This window comes from Bufo bufo, chromosome 6, assembly GCF_905171765.1.
Source record: "Bufo bufo chromosome 6, aBufBuf1.1, whole genome shotgun sequence".
Classification (NCBI taxonomy): domain Eukaryota; kingdom Metazoa; phylum Chordata; class Amphibia; order Anura; family Bufonidae; genus Bufo; species Bufo bufo.
Window position 1 is genome coordinate 369,391,679 of NC_053394.1, and position 15,625 is coordinate 369,407,303.

The window sequence follows — 15,625 nt, forward strand, 5'->3', positions numbered from 1 at the left end:
AAATGACAACTTCCATCGTTCCTGGACAGCCTACAGCTGTCTGAGAATGCTGGGAGTTGTAGCTTTTTAACAGCTGGAGGGCCGCAGATTGGACATTCCTGTTCTAGGTGATACTTCCTGAAGCTTTGGTCACAGAATAAGCCCTCTTCCTCTTAATGCGGTAGCTGTGTTGGCATTTGACGCACGTCAGGGTGAATGGTTTCCAAGTCTGAAAAAGATGCGTAATAATGCTTTGTTAAGCAGTAGCAAGGTGGCGCTGTTGAAATGACTGGACTTTGGTTCCTTTCAGACTGGAGGAAGGTATTTGTAGTTCTCTGCCGCCGAAGTTAAACATTCATTTCAACTGCGGAATAGATTGTGCTTCTTTTCAAATGGGGTCCTCGACATGGTTGAATTGTGGTAGCATGGCCGAGCGGTCTAAGGCGCTGGATTAAGGCTCCAGTCTCTTCGGGGGCGTGGGTTCGAATCCCACTGCTGCCATCCTTGTGTTCTTTTGAATATCTTCTCGGAGGTAGTTTACGGGTTTTGCTTATCCACCGCTAAAAAAAAACTAAATTAAGGGAACGCTTAAATCACACATGGGATCTCCATGAATAAAAGCTTCAAGTTGAAAGTCTTTACTGGTATAAATTGTGTAATTGGTTGAGAACAAAGTCACGTACTGATGGTCAGTGGAAAGCAAACTCATCAACCCATGGAAGGCTGGGTTCCAAATCACCCCAAAAATCAAAGTAAAAAAATTCAAATCACAGGCGGTTCCAAATTGCGTGAATTTCATCACAGCAACTCATAATGTGACTCAGTAGTGTCTATGGGCCCTAAGTGTCTGTATGCACTCCCAACAATGTCTGAGCATGCTCCTGATGAGACGGCTGATGTTGTCCTGGGGGATCTCCTCCCAGACCTGGATTAAGGTATGAGTTGACTCCTGGAAGTTCTGTGGCGCTACTTTGGCTGCGTTGAGACAGAATGTTCCAGAGCGTCTCAACTGGATTCAGGGAAACGTGAGGGCCCGTCGCTGTTATCAATGCCTTCACCATCCAGGAACTGCCTACACACTTTGGCCCCATGCGGCTGGGCATTGTCCTGCAGCAGCTGGCACCCAGGACCCGCTGCACCAACGTAAGGTCTGACAGTGGCTCTGAGGATTTCATCCCGGTACCTAACAGCAGTCAGGGAGAGAGTAATTGTCTGTGGCCACCACCAGCAAAAAAACATTCCCTTTTCGGAACTTGTCTTGCTGTTGCCTCTCCAGTGCGCACCTGTTGTCACTTTCATTTGCACTAAAGCAGGTGAAATGGATCCCTAATGGCTTATGCTTCCTAACTGGACAGATTGATATTCCTGAAGTTTAAGTGACTTTGGGGTTATACCGTGATGCTTAAGTGTTCCCTTAACTTTTTTTGTAGCAGTGTAATTTAAGGAGCATGCTCTTGAAATCTTTCCTGCCATCACATGAATATGTGTGTCGTTTTCCGGTCAGATGAGGTTTAAGAAAAGACAGTTGCGAGAATCCCTACTTTGTCCTGGTGGTTAATGACTGGAGCTTTATCTCAATTAAAACATAGGCGTTCAGATGTATCTCACTTCCTCCAAGGAAGTTTGGTGGCCTGGCGTCTCGTTGGTAGCATGGCCGAGCGGTCTAAGGCGCTGGATTTAGGCTCCAGTCTCTTCGGAGGCGTGGGTTCGAATCCCACTGCTGCCAGTTTTTGAAGTTTGGCAGATCTTGAAATGTTAATGACAGATAATCCCACGTCTTTTCAGATCAACGTTCTTGTGAAACGCATAGGTAGCCCTGATGACACTCTCCTGAAGACGTATAAAATTGCAGGAAGGTGTGTTCTAGGTCAGGGATGATGCCCAATCTGTGGCCCTCCAGCTGTTGCAAAATGACAACTTCCATCGTTCCTGGACAGCCTACAGCTGTCTGAGAATGCTGGGAGTTGTAGCTTTTTAACAGCTGGAGGGCCGCAGATTGGACATTCCTGTTCTAGGTGATACTTCCTGAAGCTTTGGTCACAGAATAAGCCCTCTTCCTCTTAATGCGGTAGCTGTGTTGGCATTTGACGCACGTCAGGGTGAATGGTTTCCAAGTCTGAAAAAGATGCGTAATAATGCTTTGTTAAGCAGTAGCAAGGTGGCGCTGTTGAAATGACTGGACTTTGGTTCCTTTCAGACTGGAGGAAGGTATTTGTAGTTCTCTGCCGCCGAAGTTAAACATTCATTTCAACTGCGGAATAGATTGTGCTTCTTTTCAAATGGGGTCCTCGACATGGTTGAATTGTGGTAGCATGGCCGAGCGGTCTAAGGCGCTGGATTTAGGCTCCAGTCTCTTCGGAGGCGTGGGTTCGAATCCCACTGCTGCCAGTTTTTGAAGTTTGGCAGATCTTGAAATGTTAATGACAGATAATCCCACGTCTTTTCAGATCAACGTTCTTGTGAAACGCATAGGTAGCCCTGATGACACTCTCCTGAAGACGTATAAAATTGCAGGAAGGTGTGTTCTAGGTCAGGGATGATGCCCAATCTGTGGCCCTCCAGCTGTTGCAAAATGACAACTTCCATCGTTCCTGGACAGCCTACAGCTGTCTGAGAATGCTGGGAGTTGTAGCTTTTTAACAGCTGGAGGGCCGCAGATTGGACATTCCTGTTCTAGGTGATACTTCCTGAAGCTTTGGTCACAGAATAAGCCCTCTTCCTCTTAATGCGGTAGCTGTGTTGGCATTTGACGCACGTCAGGGTGAATGGTTTCCAAGTCTGAAAAAGATGCGTAATAATGCTTTGTTAAGCAGTAGCAAGGTGGCGCTGTTGAAATGACTGGACTTTGGTTCCTTTCAGACTGGAGGAAGGTATTTGTAGTTCTCTGCCGCCGAAGTTAAACATTCATTTCAACTGCGGAATAGATTGTGCTTCTTTTCAAATGGGGTCCTCGACATGGTTGAATTGTGGTAGCATGGCCGAGCGGTCTAAGGCGCTGGATTAAGGCTCCAGTCTCTTCGGGGGCGTGGGTTCGAATCCCACTGCTGCCATCCTTGTGTTCTTTTGAATATCTTCTCGGAGGTAGTTTACGGGTTTTGCTTATCCACCGCTAAAAAAAAACTAAATTAAGGGAACGCTTAAATCACACATGGGATCTCCATGAATAAAAGCTTCAAGTTGAAAGTCTTTACTGGTATAAATTGTGTAATTGGTTGAGAACAAAGTCACGTACTGATGGTCAGTGGAAAGCAAACTCATCAACCCATGGAAGGCTGGGTTCCAAATCACCCCAAAAATCAAAGTAAAAAAATTCAAATCACAGGCGGTTCCAAATTGCGTGAATTTCATCACAGCAACTCATAATGTGACTCAGTAGTGTCTATGGGCCCTAAGTGTCTGTATGCACTCCCAACAATGTCTGAGCATGCTCCTGATGAGACGGCTGATGTTGTCCTGGGGGATCTCCTCCCAGACCTGGATTAAGGTATGAGTTGACTCCTGGAAGTTCTGTGGCGCTACTTTGGCTGCGTTGAGACAGAATGTTCCAGAGCGTCTCAACTGGATTCAGGGAAACGTGAGGGCCCGTCGCTGTTATCAATGCCTTCACCATCCAGGAACTGCCTACACACTTTGGCCCCATGCGGCTGGGCATTGTCCTGCAGCAGCTGGCACCCAGGACCCGCTGCACCAACGTAAGGTCTGACAGTGGCTCTGAGGATTTCATCCCGGTACCTAACAGCAGTCAGGGAGAGAGTAATTGTCTGTGGCCACCACCAGCAAAAAAACATTCCCTTTTCGGAACTTGTCTTGCTGTTGCCTCTCCAGTGCGCACCTGTTGTCACTTTCATTTGCACTAAAGCAGGTGAAATGGATCCCTAATGGCTTATGCTTCCTAACTGGACAGATTGATATTCCTGAAGTTTAAGTGACTTGGGGGTTATACCGTGATGCTTAAGTGTTCCCTTAACTTTTTTTGTAGCAGTGTAATTTAAGGAGCATGCTCTTGAAATCTTTCCTGCCATCACATGAATATGTGTGTCGTTTTCCGGTCAGATGAGGTTTATGAAAAGACAGTTGCGAGAATCCCTACTTTGTCCTGGTGGTTAATGACTGGAGCTTTATCTCAATTAAAACATAGGCGTTCAGATGTATCTCACTTCCTCCAAGGAAGTTTGATGGCCTGGCGTCTCGTTGGTAGCATGGCCGAGCGGTCTAAGGCGCTGGATTTAGGCTCCAGTCTCTTCGGAGGCGTGGGTTCGAATCCCACTGCTGCCAGTTTTTGAAGTTTGGCAGATCTTGAAATGTTAATGACAGATAATCCCACGTCTTTTCAGATCAACGTTCTTGTGAAACGCATAGGTAGCCCTGATGACACTCTCCTGAAGACGTATAAAATTGCAGGAAGGTGTGTTCTAGGTCAGGGATGATGCCCAATCTGTGGCCCTCCAGCTGTTGCAAAATGACAACTTCCATCGTTCCTGGACAGCCTACAGCTGTCTGAGAATGCTGGGAGTTGTAGCTTTTTAACAGCTGGAGGGCCGCAGATTGGACATTCCTGTTCTAGGTGATACTTCCTGAAGCTTTGGTCACAGAATAAGCCCTCTTCCTCTTAATGCGGTAGCTGTGTTGGCATTTGACGCACGTCAGGGTGAATGGTTTCCAAGTCTGAAAAAGATGCGTAATAATGCTTTGTTAAGCAGTAGCAAGGTGGCGCTGTTGAAATGACTGGACTTTGGTTCCTTTCAGACTGGAGGAAGGTATTTGTAGTTCTCTGCCGCCGAAGTTAAACATTCATTTCAACTGCGGAATAGATTGTGCTTCTTTTCAAATGGGGTCCTCGACATGGTTGAATTGTGGTAGCATGGCCGAGCTGTCTAAGGCGCTGGATTAAGGCTCCATTCTCTTCGGGGGCGTGGGTTCGAATCCCACTGCTGCCATCCTTGTGTTCTTTTGAATATCTTCTCGGAGGTAGTTTACGGGTTTTGCTTATCCACCGCTAAAAAAAAACTAAATTAAGGGAACGCTTAAATCACACATGGGATCTCCATGAATAAAAGCTTCAAGTTGAAAGTCTTTACTGGTATAAATTGTGTAATTGGTTGAGAACAAAGTCACGTACTGATGGTCAGTGGAAAGCAAACTCATCAACCCATGGAAGGCTGGGTTCCAAATCACCCCAAAAATCAAAGTAAAAAAATTCAAATCACAGGCGGTTCCAAATTGCGTGAATTTCATCACAGCAACTCATAATGTGACTCAGTAGTGTCTATGGGCCCTAAGTGTCTGTATGCACTCCCAACAATGTCTGAGCATGCTCCTGATGAGACGGCTGATGTTGTCCTGGGGGATCTCCTCCCAGACCTGGATTAAGGTATGAGTTGACTCCTGGAAGTTCTGTGGCGCTACTTTGGCTGCGTTGAGACAGAATGTTCCAGAGCGTCTCAACTGGATTCAGGGAAACGTGAGGGCCCGTCGCTGTTATCAATGCCTTCACCATCCAGGAACTGCCTACACACTTTGGCCCCATGCGGCTGGGCATTGTCCTGCAGCAGCTGGCACCCAGGACCCGCTGCACCAACGTAAGGTCTGACAGTGGCTCTGAGGATTTCATCCCGGTACCTAACAGCAGTCAGGGAGAGAGTAATTGTCTGTGGCCACCACCAGCAAAAAAACATTCCCTTTTCGGAACTTGTCTTGCTGTTGCCTCTCCAGTGCGCACCTGTTGTCACTTTCATTTGCACTAAAGCAGGTGAAATGGATCCCTAATGGCTTATGCTTCCTAACTGGACAGATTGATATTCCTGAAGTTTAAGTGACTTGGGGGTTATACCGTGATGCTTAAGTGTTCCCTTAACTTTTTTTGTAGCAGTGTAATTTAAGGAGCATGCTCTTGAAATCTTTCCTGCCATCACATGAATATGTGTGTCGTTTTCCGGTCAGATGAGGTTTAAGAAAAGACAGTTGCGAGAATCCCTACTTTGTCCTGGTGCTTAATGACTGGAGCTTTATCTCAATTAAAACATAGGCGTTCAGATGTATCTCACTTCCTCCAAGGAAGTTTGATGGCCTGGCGTCTCGTTGGTAGCATGGCCGAGCGGTCTAAGGCGCTGGATTTAGGCTCCAGTCTCTTCGGAGGCGTGGGTTCGAATCCCACTGCTGCCAGTTTTTGAAGTTTGGCAGATCTTGAAATGTTAATGACAGATAATCCCACGTCTTTTCAAATCAACGTTCTTGTGAAACGCATAGGTAGCCCTGATGACACTCTCCTGAAGACGTATAAAATTGCAGGAAGGTGTGTTCTAGGTCAGGGATGATGCCCAATCTGTGGCCCTCCAGCTGTTGCAAAATGACAACTTCCATCGTTCCTGGACAGCCTACAGCTGTCTGAGAATGCTGGGAGTTGTAGCTTTTTAACAGCTGGAGGGCCGCAGATTGGACATTCCTGTTCTAGGTGATACTTCCTGAAGCTTTGGTCACAGAATAAGCCCTCTTCCTCTTAATGCGGTAGCTGTGTTGGCATTTGACGCACGTCAGGGTGAATGGTTTCCAAGTCTGAAAAAGATGCGTAATAATGCTTTGTTAAGCAGTAGCAAGGTGGCGCTGTTGAAATGACTGGACTTTGGTTCCTTTCAGACTGGAGGAAGGTATTTGTAGTTCTCTGCCGCCGAAGTTAAACATTCATTTCAACTGCGGAATAGATTGTGCTTCTTTTCAAATGGGGTCCTCGACATGGTTGAATTGTGGTAGCATGGCCGAGCGGTCTAAGGCGCTGGATTAAGGCTCCAGTCTCTTCGGGGGCGTGGGTTCGAATCCCACTGCTGCCATCCTTGTGTTCTTTTGAATATCTTCTCGGAGGTAGTTTACGGGTTTTGCTTATCCACCGCTAAAAAAAAACTAAATTAAGGGAACGCTTAAATCACACATGGGATCTCCATGAATAAAAGCTTCAAGTTGAAAGTCTTTACTGGTATAAATTGTGTAATTGGTTGAGAACAAAGTCACGTACTGATGGTCAGTGGAAAGCAAACTCATCAACCCATGGAAGGCTGGGTTCCAAATCACCCCAAAAATCAAAGTAAAAAAATTCAAATCACAGGCGGTTCCAAATTGCGTGAATTTCATCACAGCAACTCATAATGTGACTCAGTAGTGTCTATGGGCCCTAAGTGTCTGTATGCACTCCCAACAATGTCTGAGCATGCTCCTGATGAGACGGCTGATGTTGTCCTGGGGGATCTCCTCCCAGACCTGGATTAAGGTATGAGTTGACTCCTGGAAGTTCTGTGGCGCTACTTTGGCTGCGTTGAGACAGAATGTTCCAGAGCGTCTCAACTGGATTCAGGGAAACGTGAGGGCCCGTCGCTGTTATCAATGCCTTCACCATCCAGGAACTGCCTACACACTTTGGCCCCATGCGGCTGGGCATTGTCCTGCAGCAGCTGGCACCCAGGACCCGCTGCACCAACGTAAGGTCTGACAGTGGCTCTGAGGATTTCATCCCGGTACCTAACAGCAGTCAGGGAGAGAGTAATTGTCTGTGGCCACCACCAGCAAAAAAACATTCCCTTTTCGGAACTTGTCTTGCTGTTGCCTCTCCAGTGCGCACCTGTTGTCACTTTCATTTGCACTAAAGCAGGTGAAATGGATCCCTAATGGCTTATGCTTCCTAACTGGACAGATTGATATTCCTGAAGTTTAAGTGACTTGGGGGTTATACCGTGATGCTTAAGTGTTCCCTTAACTTTTTTTGTAGCAGTGTAATTTAAGGAGCATGCTCTTGAAATCTTTCCTGCCATCACATGAATATGTGTGTCGTTTTCCGGTCAGATGAGGTTTAAGAAAAGACAGTTGCGAGAATCCCTACTTTGTCCTGGTGGTTAATGACTGGAGCTTTATCTCAATTAAAACATAGGCGTTCAGATGTATCTCACTTCCTCCAAGGAAGTTTGATGGCCTGGCGTCTCGTTGGTAGCATGGCCGAGCGGTCTAAGGCGCTGGATTTAGGCTCCAGTCTCTTCGGAGGCGTGGGTTTGAATCCCACTGCTGCCAGTTTTTGAAGTTTGGCAGATCTTGAAATGTTAATGACAGATAATCCCACGTCTTTTCAGATCAACGTTCTTGTGAAACGCATAGGTAGCCCTGATGACACTCTCCTGAAGACGTATAAAATTGCAGGAAGGTGTGTTCTAGGTCAGGGATGATGCCCAATCTGTGGCCCTCCAGCTGTTGCAAAATGACAACTTCCATCGTTCCTGGACAGCCTACAGCTGTCTGAGAATGCTGGGAGTTGTAGCTTTTTAACAGCTGGAGGGCCGCAGATTGGACATTCCTGTTCTAGGTGATACTTCCTGAAGCTTTGGTCACAGAATAAGCCCTCTTCCTCTTAATGCGGTAGCTGTGTTGGCATTTGACGCACGTCAGGGTGAATGGTTTCCAAGTCTGAAAAAGATGCGTAATAATGCTTTGTTAAGCAGTAGCAAGGTGGCGCTGTTGAAATGACTGGACTTTGGTTCCTTTCAGACTGGAGGAAGGTATTTGTAGTTCTCTGCCGCCGAAGTTAAACATTCATTTCAACTGCGGAATAGATTGTGCTTCTTTTCAAATGGGGTCCTCGACATGGTTGAATTGTGGTAGCATGGCCGAGCGGTCTAAGGCGCTGGATTAAGGCTCCAGTCTCTTCGGGGGCGTGGGTTCGAATCCCACTGCTGCCATCCTTGTGTTCTTTTGAATATCTTCTCGGAGGTAGTTTACGGGTTTTGCTTATCCACCGCTAAAAAAAAACTAAATTAAGGGAACGCTTAAATCACACATGGGATCTCCATGAATAAAAGCTTCAAGTTGAAAGTCTTTACTGGTATAAATTGTGTAATTGGTTGAGAACAAAGTCACGTACTGATGGTCAGTGGAAAGCAAACTCATCAACCCATGGAAGGCTGGGTTCCAAATCACCCCAAAAATCAAAGTAAAAAAATTCAAATCACAGGCGGTTCCAAATTGCGTGAATTTCATCACAGCAACTCATAATGTGACTCAGTAGTGTCTATGGGCCCTAAGTGTCTGTATGCACTCCCAACAATGTCTGAGCATGCTCCTGATGAGACGGCTGATGTTGTCCTGGGGGATCTCCTCCCAGACCTGGATTAAGGTATGAGTTGACTCCTGGAAGTTCTGTGGCGCTACTTTGGCTGCGTTGAGACAGAATGTTCCAGAGCGTCTCAACTGGATTCAGGGAAACGTGAGGGCCCGTCGCTGTTATCAATGCCTTCACCATCCAGGAACTGCCTACACACTTTGGCCCCATGCGGCTGGGCATTGTCCTGCAGCAGCTGGCACCCAGGACCCGCTGCACCAACGTAAGGTCTGACAGTGGCTCTGAGGATTTCATCCCGGTACCTAACAGCAGTCAGGGAGAGAGTAATTGTCTGTGGCCACCACCAGCAAAAAAACATTCCCTTTTCGGAACTTGTCTTGCTGTTGCCTCTCCAGTGCGCACCTGTTGTCACTTTCATTTGCACTAAAGCAGGTGAAATGGATCCCTAATGGCTTATGCTTCCTAACTGGACAGATTGATATTCCTGAAGTTTAAGTGACTTGGGGGTTATACCGTGATGCTTAAGTGTTCCCTTAACTTTTTTTGTAGCAGTGTAATTTAAGGAGCATGCTCTTGAAATCTTTCCTGCCATCACATGAATATGTGTGTCGTTTTCCGGTCAGATGAGGTTTAAGAAAAGACAGTTGCGAGAATCCCTACTTTGTCCTGGTGGTTAATGACTGGAGCTTTATCTCAATTAAAACATAGGCGTTCAGATGTATCTCACTTCCTCCAAGGAAGTTTGATGGCCTGGCGTCTCGTTGGTAGCATGGCCGAGCGGTCTAAGGCGCTGGATTTAGGCTCCAGTCTCTTCGGAGGCGTGGGTTCGAATCCCACTGCTGCCAGTTTTTGAAGTTTGGCAGATCTTGAAATGTTAATGACAGATAATCCCACGTCTTTTCAGATCAACGTTCTTGTGAAACGCATAGGTAGCCCTGATGACACTCTCCTGAAGACGTATAAAATTGCAGGAAGGTGTGTTCTAGGTCAGGGATGATGCCCAATCTGTGGCCCTCCAGCTGTTGCAAAATGACAACTTCCATCGTTCCTGGACAGCCTACAGCTGTCTGAGAATGCTGGGAGTTGTAGCTTTTTAACAGCTGGAGGGCCGCAGATTGGACATTCCTGTTCTAGGTGATACTTCCTGAAGCTTTGGTCACAGAATAAGCCCTCTTCCTCTTAATGCGGTAGCTGTGTTGGCATTTGACGCACGTCAGGGTGAATGGTTTCCAAGTCTGATAAAGATGCGTAATAATGCTTTGTTAAGCAGTAGCAAGGTGGCGCTGTTGAAATGACTGGACTTTGGTTCCTTTCAGACTGGAGGAAGGTATTTGTAGTTCTCTGCCGCCGAAGTTAAACATTCATTTCAACTGCGGAATAGATTGTGCTTCTTTTCAAATGGGGTCCTCGACATGGTTGAATTGTGGTAGCATGGCCGAGCGGTCTAAGGTGCTGGATTAAGGCTCCAGTGTCTTCGGGGGCGTGGGTTTGAATCTCACTGCTGCCATCCTTGTGTTCTTTTGAATATCTTCTCGGAGGTAGTTTACGGGTTTTGCTTATCCACCGCTAAAAAAAAACTAAATTAAGGGAACGCTTAAATCACACATGGCATCTCCATGAATAAAAGCTTCAAGTTGAAAGTCTTTACTGGTATAAATTGTGTAATTGGTTGAGAACAAAGTCACGTACTGATGGTCAGTGGAAAGCAAACTCAACAACCCATGGAAGGCTGGGTTCCAAATCACCCCAAAAATCAAAGTAAAAAAATTCAAATCACAGGCAGTTCCAAATTGCGTGAATTTCATCACAGCAACTCATAATGTGACTCAGTAGTGTCTATGGGCCCTAAGTGTCTGTATGCACTCCCAACAAAGTCTGAGCATGCTCCTGATGAGACGGCTGATGTTGTCCTGGGGGATCTCCTCCCAGACCTGGATTAAGGTATGAGTTGACTCCTGGAAGTTCTGTGGCGCTACTTTGGCTGCGTTGAGACAGAATGTTCCAGAGCGTCTCAACTGGATTCAGGGAAACGTGAGGGCCCGTCGCTGTTATCAATGCCTTCACCATCCAGGAACTGCCTACACACTTTGGCCCCATGCGGCTGGGCATTGTCCTGCAGCAGCTGGCACCCAGGACCCGCTGCACCAACGTAAGGTCTGACAGTGGCTCTGAGGATTTCATCCCGGTACCTAACAGCAGTCAGGGAGAGAGTAATTGTCTGTGGCCACCACCAGCAAAAAAACATTCCCTTTTCGGAACTTGTCTTGCTGTTGCCTCTCCAGTGCGCACCTGTTGTCACTTTCATTTGCACTAAAGCAGGTGAAATGGATCCCTAATGGCTTATGCTTCCTAACTGGACAGATTGATATTCCTGAAGTTTAAGTGACTTGGGGGTTATACCGTGATGCTTAAGTGTTCCCTTAACTTTTTTTGTAGCAGTGTAATTTAAGGAGCATGCTCTTGAAATCTTTCCTGCCATCACATGAATATGTGTGTCGTTTTCCGGTCAGATGAGGTTTAAGAAAAGACAGTTGCGAGAATCCCTACTTTGTCCTGGTGGTTAATGACTGGAGCTTTATCTCAATTAAAACATAGGCGTTCAGATGTATCTCACTTCCTCCAAGGAAGTTTGATGGCCTGGCATCTCCTTGGTAGCATGGCTGAGCGGTCTAAGGCGCTGGATTTAGGCTCCAGTCTCTTCGGAGGCGTGGGTTCGAATCCCACTGCTGCCAGTTTTTGAAGTTTGGCAGATCTTGAAATGTTAAAGACAGATAATCCCACGTCTTTTCAGATCAACGTTCTTGTGAAACGCATAGGTAGCCCTGATGACACTCTCCTGAAGACGTATAAAATTGCAGGAAGGTGTGTTCTAGGTCAGGGATGATGCCCAATCTGTGGCCCTCCAGCTGTTGCAAAATGACAACTTCCATCGTTCCTGGACAGCCTACAGCTGTCTGAGAATGCTGGGAGTTGTAGCTTTTTAACAGCTGGAGGGCCGCAGATTAGACATTCCTGTTCTAGGTGATACTTCCTGAAGCTTTGGTCACAGAATAAGCCCTCTTCCTCTTAATGCGGTAGCTGTGTTGGCATTTGACGCACGTCAGGGTGAATGGTTTCCAAGTCTGAAAAAGATGCGTAATAATGCTTTGTTAAGCAGTAGCAAGGTGGCGCTGTTGAAATGACTGGACTTTGGTTCCTTTCAGACTGGAGGAAGGTATTTGTAGTTCTCTGCCGCTGAAGTTAAACATTCATTTCAACTGCGGAATAGATTGTGCTTCTTTTCAAATGGGGTCCCCGACATGGTTGAATTGTGGTAGCATGGCCGAGCGGTCTAAGGCGCTGGATTAAGGCTCCAGTCTCTTCGGGGGCGTGGGTTCGAATCCCACTGCTGCCATCCTTGTGTTCTTTTGAATATCTTCTCGGAGGTAGTTTACGGGTTTTGCTTATCCACCGCTAAAAAAAAACTAAATTAAGGGAACGCTTAAATCACACATGGCATCTCCATGAATAAAAGCTTCAAGTTGAAAGTCTTTACTGGTATAAATTGTGTAATTGGTTGAGAACAAAGTCACGTACTGATGGTCAGTGGAAAGCAAACTCATCAACCCATGGAAGGCTGGGTTCCAAATCACCCCAAAAATCAAAGTAAAAAAATTCAAATCACAGGCGGTTCCAAATTGCGTGAATTTCATCACAGCAACTCATAATGTGACTCAGTAGTGTCTATGGGCCCTAAGTGTCTGTATGCACTCCCAACAATGTCTGAGCATGCTCCTGATGAGACGGCTGATGTTGTCCTGGGGGATCTCCTTCCAGACCTGGATTAAGGTATGAGTTGACTCCTGGAAGTTCTGTGGCGCTACTTTGGCTGCGTTGAGACAGAATGTTCCAGAGCGTCTCAACTGGATTCAGGGAAACGTGAGGGCCCGTCGCTGTTATCAATGCCTTCACCATCCAGGAACTGCCTACACACTTTGGCCCCATGCGGCTGGGCATTGTCCTGCAGCAGCTGGCACCCAGGACCCGCTGCACCAACGTAAGGTCTGACAGTGGCTCTGAGGATTTATCCTGGTACCTAACAGCAGTCAGGGAGAGAGTAATTGTCTGTGGCCACCACCAGCAAAAAAACATTCCCTTTTCGGAACTTGTCTTGCTGTTGCCTCTCCAGTGCGCACCTGTTGTCACTTTCATTTGCACTAAAGCAGGTGAAATGGATCCCTAATGGCTTATGCTTCCTAACTGGACAGATTGATATTCCTGAAGTTTAAGTGACTTGGGGGTTATACCGTGATGCTTAAGTGTTCCCTTAACTTTTTTTGTAGCAGTGTAATTTAAGGAGCATGCTCTTGAAATCTTTCCTGCCATCACATGAATATGTGTGTCGTTTTCCGGTCAGATGAGGTTTAAGAAAAGACAGTTGCGAGAATCCCTACTTTGTCCTGGTGGTTAATGACTGGAGCTTTATCTCAATTAAAACATAGGCGTTCAGATGTATCTCACTTCCTCCAAGGAAGTTTGATGGCCTGGCGTCTTGTTGGTAGCATGGCCGAGCGGTCTAAGGCGCTGGATTTAGGCTCCAGTCTCTTCGGAGGCGTGGGTTCGAATCCCACTGCTGCCAGTTTTTGAAGTTTTGCAGATCTTGAAATGTTAATGACAGATAATCCCACGTCTTTTCAGATCAACGTTCTTGTGAAACGCATAGGTAGCCCTGATGACACTCTCCTGAAGACGTATAAAATTGCAGGAAGGTGTGTTCTAGGTCAGGGATGATGCCCAATCTGTGGCCCTCCAGCTGTTGCAAAATGACAACTTCCATCGTTCCTGGACAGCCTACAGCTGTCTGAGAATGCTGGGAGTTGTAGCTTTTTAACAGCTGGAGGGCCGCAGATTGGACATTCCTGTTCTAGGTGATACTTCCTGAAGCTTTGGTCACAGAATAAGCCCTCTTCCTCTTAATGCGGTAGCTGTGTTGGCATTTGACGCACGTCAGGGTGAATGGTTTCCAAGTCTGAAAAAGATGCGTAAAAATGCTTTGTTAAGCAGTACCAAGGTGGCGCTGTTGAAATGACTGGACTTTGGTTCCTTTCAGACTGGAGGAGGTATTTGTAGTTCTCTGCCGCCGAAGTTAAACATTCATTTCAACTGCGGAATAGATTGTGCTTCTTTTCAAATGGGGTCCTCGACATGGTTGAATTGTGGTAGCATGGCCGAGCGGTCTAAGGCGCTGGATTAAGGCTCCAGTCTCTTCGGGGGCGTGGGTTCGAATCCCACTGCTGCCATCCTTGTGTTCTTTTCAATATCTTCTCGGAGGTAGTTTACGGGTTTTGCTTATCCACCGCTAAAAAAAAACGAAATTAAGGGAACGCTTAAATCACACATGGCATCTCCATGAATAAAAGCTTCAAGTTGAAAGTCTTTACTGGTATAAATTGTGTAATTGGTTGAGAACAAAGTCACGTACTGATGGTCAGTAGAAAGCAAACTCAACAACCCATGGAAGGCTGGGTTCCAAATCACCCCAAAAATCAAAGTAAAAAAATTCAAATCACAGGCAGTTCCAAATTGCGTGAATTTCATCACAGCAACTCATAATGTGACTCAGTAGTGTCTATGGGCCCTAAGTGTCTGTATGCACTCCCAACAAAGTCTGAGCATGCTCCTGATGAGACGGCTGATGTTGTCCTGGGGGATCTCCTCCCAGACCTGGATTAAGGTATGAGTTGACTCCTGGAAGTTCTGTGGCGCTACTTTGGCTGCGTTGAGACAGAATGTTCCAGAGCGTCTCAACTGGATTCAGGGAAACGTGAGGGCCCGTCGCTGTTATCAATGCCTTCACCATCCAGGAACTGCCTACACACTTTGGCCCCATGCGGCTGGGCATTGTCCTGCAGCAGCTGGCACCCAGGACCCGCTGCACCAACGTAAGGTCTGACAGTGGCTCTGAGGATTTCATCCCGGTACCTAACAGCAGTCAGGGAGAGAGTAATTGTCTGTGGCCACCACCAGCAAAAAAACATTCCCTTTTCGGAACTTGTCTTGCTGTTGCCTCTCCAGTGCGCACCTGTTGTCACTTTCATTTGCACTAAAGCAGGTGAAATGGATCCCTAATGGCTTATGCTTCCTAACTGGACAGATTGATATTCCTGAAGTTTAAGTGACTTGGGGGTTATACCGTGATGCTTAAGTGTTCCCTTAACTTTTTTTGTAGCAGTGTAATTTAAGGAGCATGCTCTTGAAATCTTTCCTGCCATCACATAAATATGTGTGTCGTTTTCCGGTCAGATGAGGTTTAAGAAAAGACAGTTGCGAGAATCCCTACTTTGTCCTGGTGGTTAATGACTGGAGCTTTATCTCAATTAAAACATAGGCGTTCAGATGTATCTCACTTCCTCCAAGGAAGTTTGATGGCCTGGCATCTCCTTGGTAGCATGGCCGAGCGGTCTAAGGCGCTGGATTTAGGCTCCAGTCTCTTCGGAGGCGTGGGTTCGAATCCCACTGCTGCCAGTTTTTGAAGTTTGGCAGATCTTGAAATGTTAAAGACAGATAATCCCACGT

The 15,625-nt window shown here is 46.6% G+C and overlaps 17 non-coding genes across 17 annotated transcripts; all 17 read left to right on the forward strand.

The window, feature by feature from the left end:
- Positions 1-398: 398 nt before the first annotated feature.
- TRNAL-AAG lies at positions 399-480 on the forward strand. The gene has a single exon. It is a non-coding gene; the product is annotated as a tRNA-Leu (tRNA).
- A 1,143-nt stretch (positions 481-1,623) lies between these two features.
- TRNAL-UAG lies at positions 1,624-1,705 on the forward strand. The gene has a single exon. It is a non-coding gene; the product is annotated as a tRNA-Leu (tRNA).
- A 580-nt stretch (positions 1,706-2,285) lies between these two features.
- On the forward strand, positions 2,286-2,367 carry TRNAL-UAG. Its single transcript has one exon. It is a non-coding gene; the product is annotated as a tRNA-Leu (tRNA).
- Positions 2,368-2,947: 580 nt separating this feature from the next.
- Positions 2,948-3,029, forward strand: TRNAL-AAG. Its single transcript has one exon. It is a non-coding gene; the product is annotated as a tRNA-Leu (tRNA).
- A 1,143-nt stretch (positions 3,030-4,172) lies between these two features.
- Positions 4,173-4,254, forward strand: TRNAL-UAG. Its single transcript has one exon. It is a non-coding gene; the product is annotated as a tRNA-Leu (tRNA).
- Positions 4,255-4,834: 580 nt separating this feature from the next.
- Positions 4,835-4,916, forward strand: TRNAL-AAG. The gene has a single exon. It is a non-coding gene; the product is annotated as a tRNA-Leu (tRNA).
- Positions 4,917-6,059: 1,143 nt separating this feature from the next.
- On the forward strand, positions 6,060-6,141 carry TRNAL-UAG. Its single transcript has one exon. It is a non-coding gene; the product is annotated as a tRNA-Leu (tRNA).
- Positions 6,142-6,721: 580 nt separating this feature from the next.
- TRNAL-AAG lies at positions 6,722-6,803 on the forward strand. Its single transcript has one exon. It is a non-coding gene; the product is annotated as a tRNA-Leu (tRNA).
- Positions 6,804-7,946: 1,143 nt separating this feature from the next.
- Positions 7,947-8,028, forward strand: TRNAL-UAG. Its single transcript has one exon. It is a non-coding gene; the product is annotated as a tRNA-Leu (tRNA).
- Positions 8,029-8,608: 580 nt separating this feature from the next.
- On the forward strand, positions 8,609-8,690 carry TRNAL-AAG. Its single transcript has one exon. It is a non-coding gene; the product is annotated as a tRNA-Leu (tRNA).
- A 1,143-nt stretch (positions 8,691-9,833) lies between these two features.
- TRNAL-UAG lies at positions 9,834-9,915 on the forward strand. The gene has a single exon. It is a non-coding gene; the product is annotated as a tRNA-Leu (tRNA).
- A 580-nt stretch (positions 9,916-10,495) lies between these two features.
- Positions 10,496-10,577, forward strand: TRNAL-AAG. The gene has a single exon. It is a non-coding gene; the product is annotated as a tRNA-Leu (tRNA).
- Positions 10,578-11,720: 1,143 nt separating this feature from the next.
- TRNAL-UAG lies at positions 11,721-11,802 on the forward strand. Its single transcript has one exon. It is a non-coding gene; the product is annotated as a tRNA-Leu (tRNA).
- A 580-nt stretch (positions 11,803-12,382) lies between these two features.
- Positions 12,383-12,464, forward strand: TRNAL-AAG. Its single transcript has one exon. It is a non-coding gene; the product is annotated as a tRNA-Leu (tRNA).
- A 1,142-nt stretch (positions 12,465-13,606) lies between these two features.
- On the forward strand, positions 13,607-13,688 carry TRNAL-UAG. Its single transcript has one exon. It is a non-coding gene; the product is annotated as a tRNA-Leu (tRNA).
- A 579-nt stretch (positions 13,689-14,267) lies between these two features.
- On the forward strand, positions 14,268-14,349 carry TRNAL-AAG. The gene has a single exon. It is a non-coding gene; the product is annotated as a tRNA-Leu (tRNA).
- A 1,143-nt stretch (positions 14,350-15,492) lies between these two features.
- On the forward strand, positions 15,493-15,574 carry TRNAL-UAG. The gene has a single exon. It is a non-coding gene; the product is annotated as a tRNA-Leu (tRNA).
- The last annotated feature ends 51 nt before the right edge of the window (positions 15,575-15,625 follow it).